This window comes from Haliotis rufescens, unplaced genomic scaffold (assembly GCF_023055435.1).
Source record: "Haliotis rufescens isolate VD_foot unplaced genomic scaffold, xgHalRufe1.0.p SCAF_120, whole genome shotgun sequence".
Taxonomy (NCBI): Eukaryota; Metazoa; Mollusca; class Gastropoda; order Lepetellida; family Haliotidae; genus Haliotis; species Haliotis rufescens.
Window position 1 is genome coordinate 613,732 of NW_025963803.1, and position 11,961 is coordinate 625,692.

The following is an 11,961-nucleotide window of genomic DNA, read 5'->3' on the forward strand; positions in this document are numbered from 1 at the left end:
TGCTCCGATTATGCAGTTTGGTTTGTCAGCACCATACTCGTGATCATGTGTTTCACCAAAATGGTATTAATATACTTAATAATATTTAAATAATATTTAAAAATATTTTAACATCTGAACCCTGCACCATTTTGGGCTTTCAACAAACATTAAGCTTTGGTTGGTTGGTTGGTTTGTTGTTTAAGGCCGCACTCAGCAATATTCCAGCTATATGACGGCGGTCTGTTAATAATCGAGTCTGGACCAGACAATCCAGTGATTGATATCATGAGCATCGATCCACGCAATTGGGGTTGATGACATGCATTAACGAAGTCAGCAAGCCTGACCACCTGATCCTATTAGTCGCCTTTTACGACAAGCATAGTCACCTTTTACGGCAAGCACGGGTTGCTGAAGACCTATTCTTCCCCGGAATCTTCAGCTGACATGCCTTTATATGTGAGGAATACTGTGAAAATAGCGCTTAACCCAACTCACTCTCACTGAAGCAATATATCATACAATACAATAAATACACACGGTGCTTTACATCAGCTAGTTGTCAAAGAAATTACATCCCTTATGAGGATATAATACATTTAACTACAGGGGAGACTGCCTCCGTGGTCAAGTGGTAGAGCGCCCGCCCGGAGAGCGGAAGGTCCGGGGTTCGATCCGCGTCATACCAAAAGACGTTAAAAGATTGATCTTGTTACCCTGTCTGGCGCTCGGCATTAAGGGGCTAAAACAAGGACTGGTCGGCTCGGAGTCAGTATACTGTGTCAGTATATAGTGCTAGCACTATAAATCGGCATCAGTCCGGACTAGTACAAGCAGCCACACACACACACACACACACACACATACACGTGCATGCACGTAGCTATATAAGTGCAATAATCTTTGACGCGACGTTAAACCCCATTTCACCTCACCTCACCCACTGTTTGTCATGGCAGATAGAAGACACATCGCAGCAATGGCGTCCACTGAAAACACCATCCTGTTGATAGCTCTACTTCTGCGTGATATCCTTGTGAACGCCAACGTGCAAACTGAAATATACCACAATATTCCTATTCACGAGCTGAAGGGCGTTTGGGTTGTTAAGCAAAGGTACTTTCCCACGTACCTGTCGTGCGCAACGTTTGCGTCCGTCCACATGGGTATCAAAGGCACACTGGTTTGTGTGTAACATTCATCTTGAAGTCGGGGGCACGGGTGGCCCAGTCGTCTAAGGCGCCGCGATTCGCTGTGCAGAGTTGCGTCCCTTGGGCACGCCAGAAACCTATGATTGTGGGTTCGAATCCCGGTTCGCCCCAATTATGTTTCTAGGTTTGTCAGCACCATACCCGTGCTCGTGGGTTTCACCGAAGTGGTAAACGTCTGAGACCTGCATCACTTCGGGCTTTCCTCCCACATTAAGCTGACACGCCATGATATAACTGGAATACTGTTAAAAGCGGCGTTAAACCCAACTCACTCACTCACTCATCTTGAAGTCACGGCCTCGTAAATATCGCGCTAGACGTTTGAGAGTGTACCTTAGCATAGGCAACTAACGGTGTTAGTTATATATACTTCTTTTACAACTTTCATTGGCGATTTCCATAAAATGGGAAAATTGAGTTGGGTGGATGAAATTTGGTAAACTGATTGTTGTATTTTTTATATGGGTTAAAGTAATACCGCAATGTGTATACTGAATGAGTGAGATATTTCAGCAAAACATCAACATCAGTGCGGACAGAAATTAACAGAATCCATGGTACGAGGGGCGGGGCGTTCAATAAGTTTTGCAACTTGGGCATTTGTGTTTACACAAACAATGTCAGCTTGTGGCAGATGTGACACTAGTCATAACATCAGGCTGACACATGTCATAACAAGTTCCAGACACAACAATAAGTTACATGTGATGGCTTCATTCACCTAAGGGTGGTCACAATCATGGATTCTCTCAAACATGAACAACGCGCTGTAATAAAGTTCCAAAAAAATCCATTATCGCATGTGTAAAGTGATGGGTAAGGATGCTCCTGACTATTCCACAGTTTGCCGTTGGCCTCTACAGTTTAAAAGGGGTTAGGGAGTCCATTGACGACGACCCAGATACCACCCAACCGGAAACCATTGCTGCTATAGAAAGAAGAATTTTGTCTGACCGACGAGTGAAAGTATCTGAACTTTCTAGGGAATTCCAAATATCAGTTGGAACTGTTGTAACCATTATTCATGAGCATCTTGGTATGTCTAAGGTATCTGCAAGATGAGTACCTAGAAACCTCAGAGCTCAAGATCTCCATCTGAAAGTTGTCGAGACCTCCTTGATCTCTATACTGCTGATGAAGCCGGATTTCTTTCTCGTCTAGTGACAGGTGATGAAACATGGATCCACCACTGGGACCCAGAAACTAAATTGGAATCCATGCAATGGAAGCACCCAATTCTCCGCCTCCGAGGAAGTTTCGCACTCAACCATCGGCTGGAAAGGTAATGGCCACCCTATTTTGGGATGCAAGAGGCATATTACTGATGGATTACATGCCACCAATAACTACAATCAATTGACAGTATTATGCTAATGAAATGAAAGAATTGCGAACATCTATTGTTTAGACGTGGTATTCTACTTTTGCATGACAACGCTCCAGTTCACAAGTCGAGAATTGCACAGGCCGCCATATGTGAATGTTGATTCGAACAGTTAAATCACCCACCCTACAGCCCAGACTTATCCCCCAGTGACTATTTCCTGTTCCGGCAAATGTAATCTGCCCAACGGGGAAGACGCTTCCAGGATGACGAGGACATAAAGGCTGCCACAGAGGCGTGGTTAGAGGGCCAATCTGCGGATTTCTATAAAACTGGTATTAAAAGCCTGAAGGACAAATGGAATAAGTGTATTGAGGTGAATGGAGATTATATTGAAAAATAAAAGTGCAAAAGATATTCTCCGACTTGGTCTTATATTGAAGTTGCAAAACGTATGGAACGCCCCTCGTAATATACTCAGCAACAAAAGTTCCTGTGACACCAATATTTTAGTGTATTTTTCAAACAAGTAAAGTTTGGCTTTCAATATTGTAGTACATGTATGAAATCAAGTCACAAAAACGCAACTGCTACAGAAAAGCATGCTTCCCATGCAAAAGTTGACTTTTATGCAAGCCCCATGCATTTCACTACCCAAGAATGGATATAAAAACATGTGCGTTAACGGGATTCCATATGCATTGTTTAGCATCGTGCTGACAACAACCACTCAGAAAAACAACAAAATTACACAATTATTCAACATTACGAAATGCCATGCCTGTCCGAAAATGGGCGTTTGCTAGCCATTGGTATGCTTGAAGCAGGATCGAGTCAACGTGATGTTGCAAGACAATTTAACGTCCACAGAAACACTATTTGGTGTTTATGGCAACGTTGACAACAGACGAATGCAGTCAGAGACCATCCCCGGAGTGGCAGGCCACGCGTAACCAATAATCGACAAAACAACTTGATTCGAACAACACACCTACGAAATCGATTCCAGCTATTCCAGCCAGCAACAGTGACTGCAAGAAGCATCCCTGGCCTTCGACTTGGTACAGAGGCCGTCTTCACACTAATCCAGCCCTGTCAGATGGTCTGATGGTTGAGTAGCTGACTGGGTTCAGAGGCCGTCTTCACACAGTAATCCAGCTCTGTCAGTGATATATGGTCAGGACTGTTGACTAGCTCACTTGGTACAGATGTTGTCTTCACACAGTAATCCAGCTCTGTCAATGATATATGGTCTGATGGTTGAGTAGCTGACTGGGTTCAGAGGCGGTCTTCACACAGTAATCCAGCCCTGTCAATGATATATGGTCAGGACTGTTGACTAGCTCACTTGGTACAGATGTTGTCTTCACACAGTAATCCAGCCCTGTCAATGATATATGGTCTGATGGTTGAGTAGCTCACTTGGTACAGATGTTGTCTTCACACAGTAATCCAGCTCTGTCAATGATATATGGTCTGGTGGTTGAGTAGCTGACTTGGTTCAGATGCTGTCTTCACGCAGTAATCCAGCCCTGTCAATGATATATGGTCTGGTGGTTGTGTAGCTCACTTGGTACAGATGCTGTCTTCACACAGTAATCCAGCCCTGTCAATGATATATGGTCTGGTGGTTGAGTAGCTGACTGGGTTCAGATGTTGTCTTCACACAGTAATCCAGCCCTGTCAATGATATATGGTCTGGTGGTTGAGTAGCTCACTTGGTACAGATGTTGTCTTCACACAGTAATCCAGCCCTGTCAATGATATATGGTCTGGTGGTTGTGTAACTCACTTGGTACAGATGTTGTCTTCACACAGTAATCCAGCCCTGTCAATGATATATGGTCTGGTGGTTGTGTAACTCACTTGGTACAGATGCTGTCTTCACACAGTAGTCCAGCTCTGTCAATGATATATGGGCTGATAGTTGAGTAGCTGACTGGGTTCAGAGGCCGTCTTCACACAGTAATCCAGCTCTGTCAATGATATATGGTCTGATGGTTGAGTAGCTCACTTGGTACAGAGGCCGTCTTCACACAGTAATCCAGCCCTGTCAATGATATATGGTCTGATGGTTGAGTAGCTGACTGGGTTCAGATGCTGTCTTGGTACAGATGTTGTCTTCACACAGTAATCCAGCTCTGTCAATGATATATGGTCTGGTGGTTGAGTAGCTGACTTGGTTCAGATGCTGTCTTCACACAGTAATCCAGCCCTGTCAATGATATATGGTCTGGTGGTTGAGTAGCTCACCTGGTACAGATGTTGTCTTCACACAGTAATCCAGCTCTGTCAATGATATATGGTCTGGTGGTTGTGTAGCTCACTTGGTACAGATGCTGTCTTCACACAGTAATCCAGCCCTGTCAATGATATATGGTCTGATGGTTGTGTAGCTGACTTGGTACAGATGTTGTCTTCACACAGTAATCCAGCCCTGTCAATGATATATGGTCTGATGGTTGAGTAGCTCACTTGGTACAGAGGCGGTCTTCACACAGTAATCCAACCCTGTCAATGATATATGGCCAGGACTGTTGACTAGCTCACTTGGTACAGATGTTGTCTTCACACAGTAATCCAGCCCTGTCAATGATATATGGTCTGATGGTTGAGTAGCTCACTTGGTACAGAGGCGGTCTTCACACAGTAATCCAACCCTGTCAATGATATATGGCCAGGACTGTTGACTAGCTCACTTGGTACAGATGTTGTCTTCACACAGTAATCCAGCCCTGTCAATGATATATGGTCTGATGGTTGAGTAGCTGACTTGGTTCAGATGCTGTCTTCACACAGTAATCCAGCCCTGTCAATGATATATGGTCTGGTGGTTGTGTAGCTCACTTGGTACAGATGTTGTCTTCACATACTGATCCAGCCCTGTCAATGATATATGGTCTGGTGGTTGTGTAACTCACTTGGTACAGATGTTGTCTTCACACAGTAATCCAGCCCTGTCAATGATATATGGTCTGATGGTTGTGTAGCTCACTTGGTACAGATGCTGTCTTCACACAGTAATCCAGCCCTGTCAATGATATATGGTCTGGTGGTTGAGTAGCTCACTTGGTACAGATGCTGTCTTCACACAGTAATCCAGCCCTGTCAATGATATATGGTCTGATGGTTGTGTAGCTCACTTGGTACAGATGCTGTCTTCACACAGTAATCCAGCCCTGTCAATGATATATGGTCTGATGGTTGAGTAGCTGACTGGGTTCAGATGTTGTCTTCACACAGTAATCCAGCCCTGTCAATGATATATGGTCTGGTGGTTGAGTAGCTGACTGGGTTCAGATGTTGTCTTCACACAGTAATCCAGCCCTGTCAATGATATATGGTCTGGTGGTTGAGTAGCTCACTTGGTACAGATGTTGTCTTCACACAGTAATCCAGCCCTGTCAATGATATATGGTCTGGTGGTTGTGTAACTCACTTGGTACAGATGTTGTCTTCACACAGTAATCCAGCCCTGTCAATGATATATGGTCTGGTGGTTGAGTAGCTCACCTGGTACAGATGTTGTCTTCACACAGTAATCCAGCTCTGTCAATGATATATGGTCTGGTGGTTGTGTAGCTCACTTGGTACAGATGCTGTCTTCACACAGTAATCCAGCCCTGTCAATGATATATGGTCTGATGGTTGTGTAGCTGACTTGGTACAGATGTTGTCTTCACACAGTAATCCAGCCCTGTCAATGATATATGGTCTGATGGTTGAGTAGCTCACTTGGTACAGAGGCGGTCTTCACACAGTAATCCAACCCTGTCAATGATATATGGCCAGGACTGTTGACTAGCTCACTTGGTACAGATGTTGTCTTCACACAGTAATCCAGCCCTGTCAATGATATATGGTCTGATGGTTGAGTAGCTCACTTGGTACAGAGGCGGTCTTCACACAGTAATCCAACCCTGTCAATGATATATGGCCAGGACTGTTGACTAGCTCACTTGGTACAGATGTTGTCTTCACACAGTAATCCAGCCCTGTCAATGATATATGGTCTGATGGTTGAGTAGCTGACTTGGTTCAGATGCTGTCTTCACACAGTAATCCAGCCCTGCCAATGATATATGGTCTGGTGGTTGTGTAGCTCACTTGGTACAGATGTTGTCTTCACATACTGATCCAGCCCTGTCAATGATATATGGTCTGGTGGTTGTGTAACTCACTTGGTACAGATGTTGTCTTCACACAGTAATCCAGCCCTGTCAATGATATATGGTCTGATGGTTGTGTAGCTCACTTGGTACAGAGGCCGTCTTCACACAGTAATCCAGCTCTGTCAATGATATATGGGCTGATAGTTGAGTAGCTGACTGGGTTCAGAGGCCGTCTTCACACAGTAATCCAGCTCTGTCAATGATATATGGTCTGATGGTTGAGTAGCTCACTTGGTACAGATGTTGTCTTCACACAGTAATCCAGCTCTGTCAATGATATATGGTCTGATGGTTGAGTAGCTGACTGGGTTCAGAGGCCGTCTTCACACACTAATCCAGGCCTGTCAGTGGTAGATAGTCAGGGCTGTTGACTAGCTCACCTGGTACAGATGTTGTCTTCACACAGTAATCCAGCTCTGTCAATGATATATGGTCTGATGGTTGAGTAGCTCACTTGGTACAGATGTTGTCTTCTCACAGTAATCCAGCCCTGTCAATGATATATGGTCTGATGGTTGAGTAGCTCACTTGGTACAGATGTTGTCTTCACACAGTAATCCAGCTCTGTCAATGATATATGGTCTGGTGGTTGAGTAGCTCACTTGGTACAGATGTTGTCTTCACACACTAATCCAGCTCTGTCAATGATATATGGTCTGATGGTTGAGTAGCTCACTTGGTACAGATGTTGTCTTCACACAGTAATCCAGCCCTGTCAATGATATATGGTCTGGTGGTTGTGTAACTCACTTGGTACAGATGTTGTCTTCACACAGTAATCCAGCCCTGTCAATGATATATGGTCTGATGGTTGTGTAACTCACTTGGTACAGATGCTGTCTTCACACAGTAATCCAGCTCTGTCAATGATATATGGGCTGATAGTTGAGTAGCTGACTGGGTTCAGAGGCCGTCTTCACACAGTAATCCAGTTCTGTCAATGATATATGGTCTGATGGTTGAGTAGCTCACTTGGTACAGAGGCCGTCTTCACACAGTAATCCAGCCCTGTCAATGATATATTGTCTGATGGTTGAGTAGCTGACTGGGTTCAGATGCTGTCTTCACACAGTAATCCAGCTCTGTCAATGATATATGGTCTGGTGGTTGAGTAGCTCACTTGGTACAGATGTTGTCTTCACACAGTAATCCAGCTCTGTCAATGATATATGGTCTGATGGTTGAGTAGCTGACTGGGTTCAGAGGCCGTCTTCACACACTAATCAAGGCCTGTCATTGGTAGATGGTCAGGGCTGTTGACTAGCTCACCTGGTACAGATGTTGTCTTCACACAGTAATCCAGCTCTGTCAATGATATATGGTCTGATGGTTGAGTAGCTCACTTGGTACAGATGTTGTCTTCACACAGTAATCCAGCCCTGTCAATGATATATGGTCTGATGGTTGAGTAGCTCACTTGGTACAGATGTTGTCTTCACACAGTAATCCAGCTCTGTCAATGATATATGGTCTGGTGGTTGAGTAGCTCACTTGGTACAGATGTTGTCTTCACACACTAATCCAGCTCTGTCAATGATATATGGTCTGATGGTTGAGTAGCTCACTTGGTACAGATGTTGTCTTCACACAGTAATCCAGCTCTGTCAATGATATATGGTCTGATGGTTGAGTAGCTCACTTGGTACAGAGGCCGTCTTCACACAGTAATCCAGCTCTGTCAATGATATATGGTCTGGTGGTTGAGTAGCTCACTTGGTACAGATGTAGTCTTCACACAGTAATCCAGCTCTGTCAATGATATATGGTCTGATGGTTGAGTAGCTCACTTGGTACAGAGGCCGTCTTCACACAGTAATCCAGCTCTGTCAATGATATATGGTCTGGTGGTTGAGTAGCTCACTTGGTACAGATGTTGTCTTCACACAGTAATCCAGCCCTGTCAATGATATATGGTCTGGTGGTTGAGTAGCTGACTGGGTTCAGATGTTGTCTTCACACAGTAATCCAGCTCTGTCAATGATATATGGTCTGATGGTTGAGTAGCTGACTGGGTTCAGAGGCCGTCTTCACACAGTTATCCAGATCTGTCAATGATATATGGTTTGGTGGTTGAGTAGCTGACTGGGTTCAGAGGCCGTCTTCACACAGTTATCCAGATCTGTCAATGATATATGGTCTGGTGGTTGTGTAGCTCACTTGGTACAGATGCTGTCTACACACACAAACCGAGCTCTGTCATTTTTTGAGAGGGGAGTGCCTAGTGAGTTGTTTCCCACAGATGTAGCTGGGCAACGCAGTTAAACGCGTGTTGGGCGAAAAGGTACAGGTGATCGACATGAGGATTGTTAGAACATGCGGGAAATACCCACCTGTGCATAAAATCGACTTGTCCGACATTGCCGAGGCCGGATTCTATTCAGGGAGTCATCACGGCGTGTCAGCTTAATGTGGGAGGAAAGCCCGAAGTGGTGCAGGTCTTAGACGTTTACCACTTCGGTGAAACCCATGAGCACGGGTATGGTGCTGACAAACCTAGAAACATAATTGGGGCGAACCGGGATTCGAACCCACAATCATAGGTTTCTGGCGTGCCCAAGGGACGTAACTCTGTACAGCGGCGCCTTAGACGACTCGGCCACCTGTGTTTTCCCCTCCCCCTAACTTTATTAATTACGTTTACCACAGGTGAGTACAACATGAATTTCAAGTAGCAACCGAACATACGAACAACTCGTATCAGACTGTATGTTTCCGAAGCTTGCACCTCAGTCCTTGCTTAGCACATCGTGAACATGTACGTCGTGTGTAGGACAGCCGAGGTAAATACGCTCTGCATGGCTACAATGACTTGTTATTGTGCACACACGCTGTTCCGCTAATAAATGTGTATCCTGGATTAGACTTGTTTGTTTGTTTCTTTCTTTGTTGTTTAACGCCGCACTAAGAGTTGGGGCAAACGATCCGGTGATTGACATCATGAGCATCCATCCAAGCTCGATTGTTTAATTATTCACATTGTCAAGATCAAAGGTCGATTCACTCACTCAGCAATGTTTGCAATATATACTGAACCAAATTAAAAACTTCACAATCCTAATATTTTAACATTTTGACCAGTTATCATTGTGGGCCCTTATTGTGTATTTAAACAGTAATGACCACGTATTGTCTTCAGATAACACCCGTTTTTGTGCAGGTGAATCGATCAAAATCATGTGCACAGCACTATAGTGTCAAAAGTGGTTTTTCAAGTGCAACTGGTCACGTGGCCATAATACCGCACGTGTTTTCAGCCATACTTTTTAGCAGTCATTAACAAAAAAAGAAAAACAAAAAAAACCAAAAGTCTTTACGGCCATTTGTCATGCCACGCCTTTCAAATGTGCAACGTGAACGTGCCATCGGCATGTTGCAGACGGGAACGTCCGTAGCTGAAGTCTCAAAGACGATGGGTTGTAGTCGACGGACTGTTTATGATTTACAGACGCGTCTACAGCAAACGGGTACCACCGCTGATCGCCCTCGGCCAGGTCGACCACGTGTGACGTCACATGCATAGGATCGTCAGATTGTCTTACGTCCCCTCCGTAACCGATTTTTGACGGCTACATCAACCAGAAATGAACTGTTTAGGGGTAGACTGAATGCGCAAACTGTTCGAAACCGTCTGAGAGCTGCTCACCTTCAAGCACGACGGCCATACTGCGGGCCGATTCGGACTCAATTACACAGACGTCAACGTCAATTGTGGACACAGCGACACTTACGATGGACTCAGAGGAATTGGAATCAAATCGTTTTCAGTGATGAATCCCGATTTCATCTTCGATTTGTTGATGGTAGGGCGAGGGTGTGGAGGCGCCGTCATGTACGTTACGCCCAGTGTTTTGTACTGGAAGTTGACAGATTTCGAGGCGGAAGTCTCATGGTGTGGGGTGCTTTCCGTGGCAATGTACGTTCCAGGCTTCTTGTCATCCGTGGCAACCTCAACGCTGCTGCTTACCGCGACCAGGTACTGGCACCAGAACTTATGCCTTTTATGGCAGCACATGGACCCGGTTTGATCTTCCAACACGACAATGCCAGACCCCACACAGCAATTGTGACAAGGAATTTCCTTCAGAATGCGGGAGTCAACGTCATGGACTGGCCGTCAGGGTCTCCCGACCTCAATCCCATCGAACACGACTGGGATGCTCTTGGCACTCTCCAGAACCAACCACAGAATTTGCAAGATCTTGGCACCATTTTGCAGCAACAATGGCGTCGTCTTCCCAAGCATCATAAGGTCCATGCGGAGGCGTTGTGTGGCAGTTGTCAACGCACATGGTGGCCATACACGCTACTGAACTTGTGTGCCATCAGATTCTCGTGCTTGGGACTTATGATTTAAACTGTTGATGTTATTACCGAATACCGTAGGTGCTTGGAACAAATTATGGTTACAACCGTTAATTAAAATCCTTCTTTGGACATTAATGATTAAAAATTACCTTCTCTGATACGTTTGTCCGTTGTATATCATACATGGGATTACTTTTAAATATGTGAAGTTTTTAATTTGACTCAGTATAGTTTGCCCTACAGTGGACTGACGCAACTTTGAACAACGAATTATGTCACCTTAGACAATTTGGCCGAACGTGTCCACGGGTCAAGGAGCCCTGGTCAAGGTCATGGGAGCTTGCGACACGCACAGGGTATCTGGACGCATCCGGACTCGCTCTGATCCAGGAGACCCGTGAATATCCGGGGTAGAAGAGGTCTTCAGCAACACATTCTTGACGACTATGAGGCGACCATGCTTGTCGGAAGAGACGACTGATGGGATCGGGTGTTCAGGCTCGCTGGCTTGGTTGAAGCATGTCATCGTATCCCAATTGTTGTCAATCACTGGATTGTGTGCTCCAGATTCGATTATTAAGACCACCGCCATATAGCTGGAATAATGCTTAGTGCGTCGTTAAAGAAAAAAACAACTTTCCTGACATCCAGCTGGTCCAACGAACTATTGTCATCTCTACTCATCTTGCCTTCTGTTTCAGCTGCTGTGTGAAAGGAGTAGACGAAGTGGTCATAAACAACCTCACGACTCTGTCATCACTTGTTTTTTTCTTGTGTGGATTTTAATGAGTGTGGCAGAGGGATTTGTTTATAAATATTGCCAAGTATTGAAGTGAGTGAGTGAGTATGGTTTTACGCCGCTTTTAGCAATATTCCAGCAATATCACGGCGGGGGACACCAGAAATGGGCTTCACACATTGTACCCATGTCGGGAATCGAACCCGGGTCTTCGGCGTGACGAGCGAA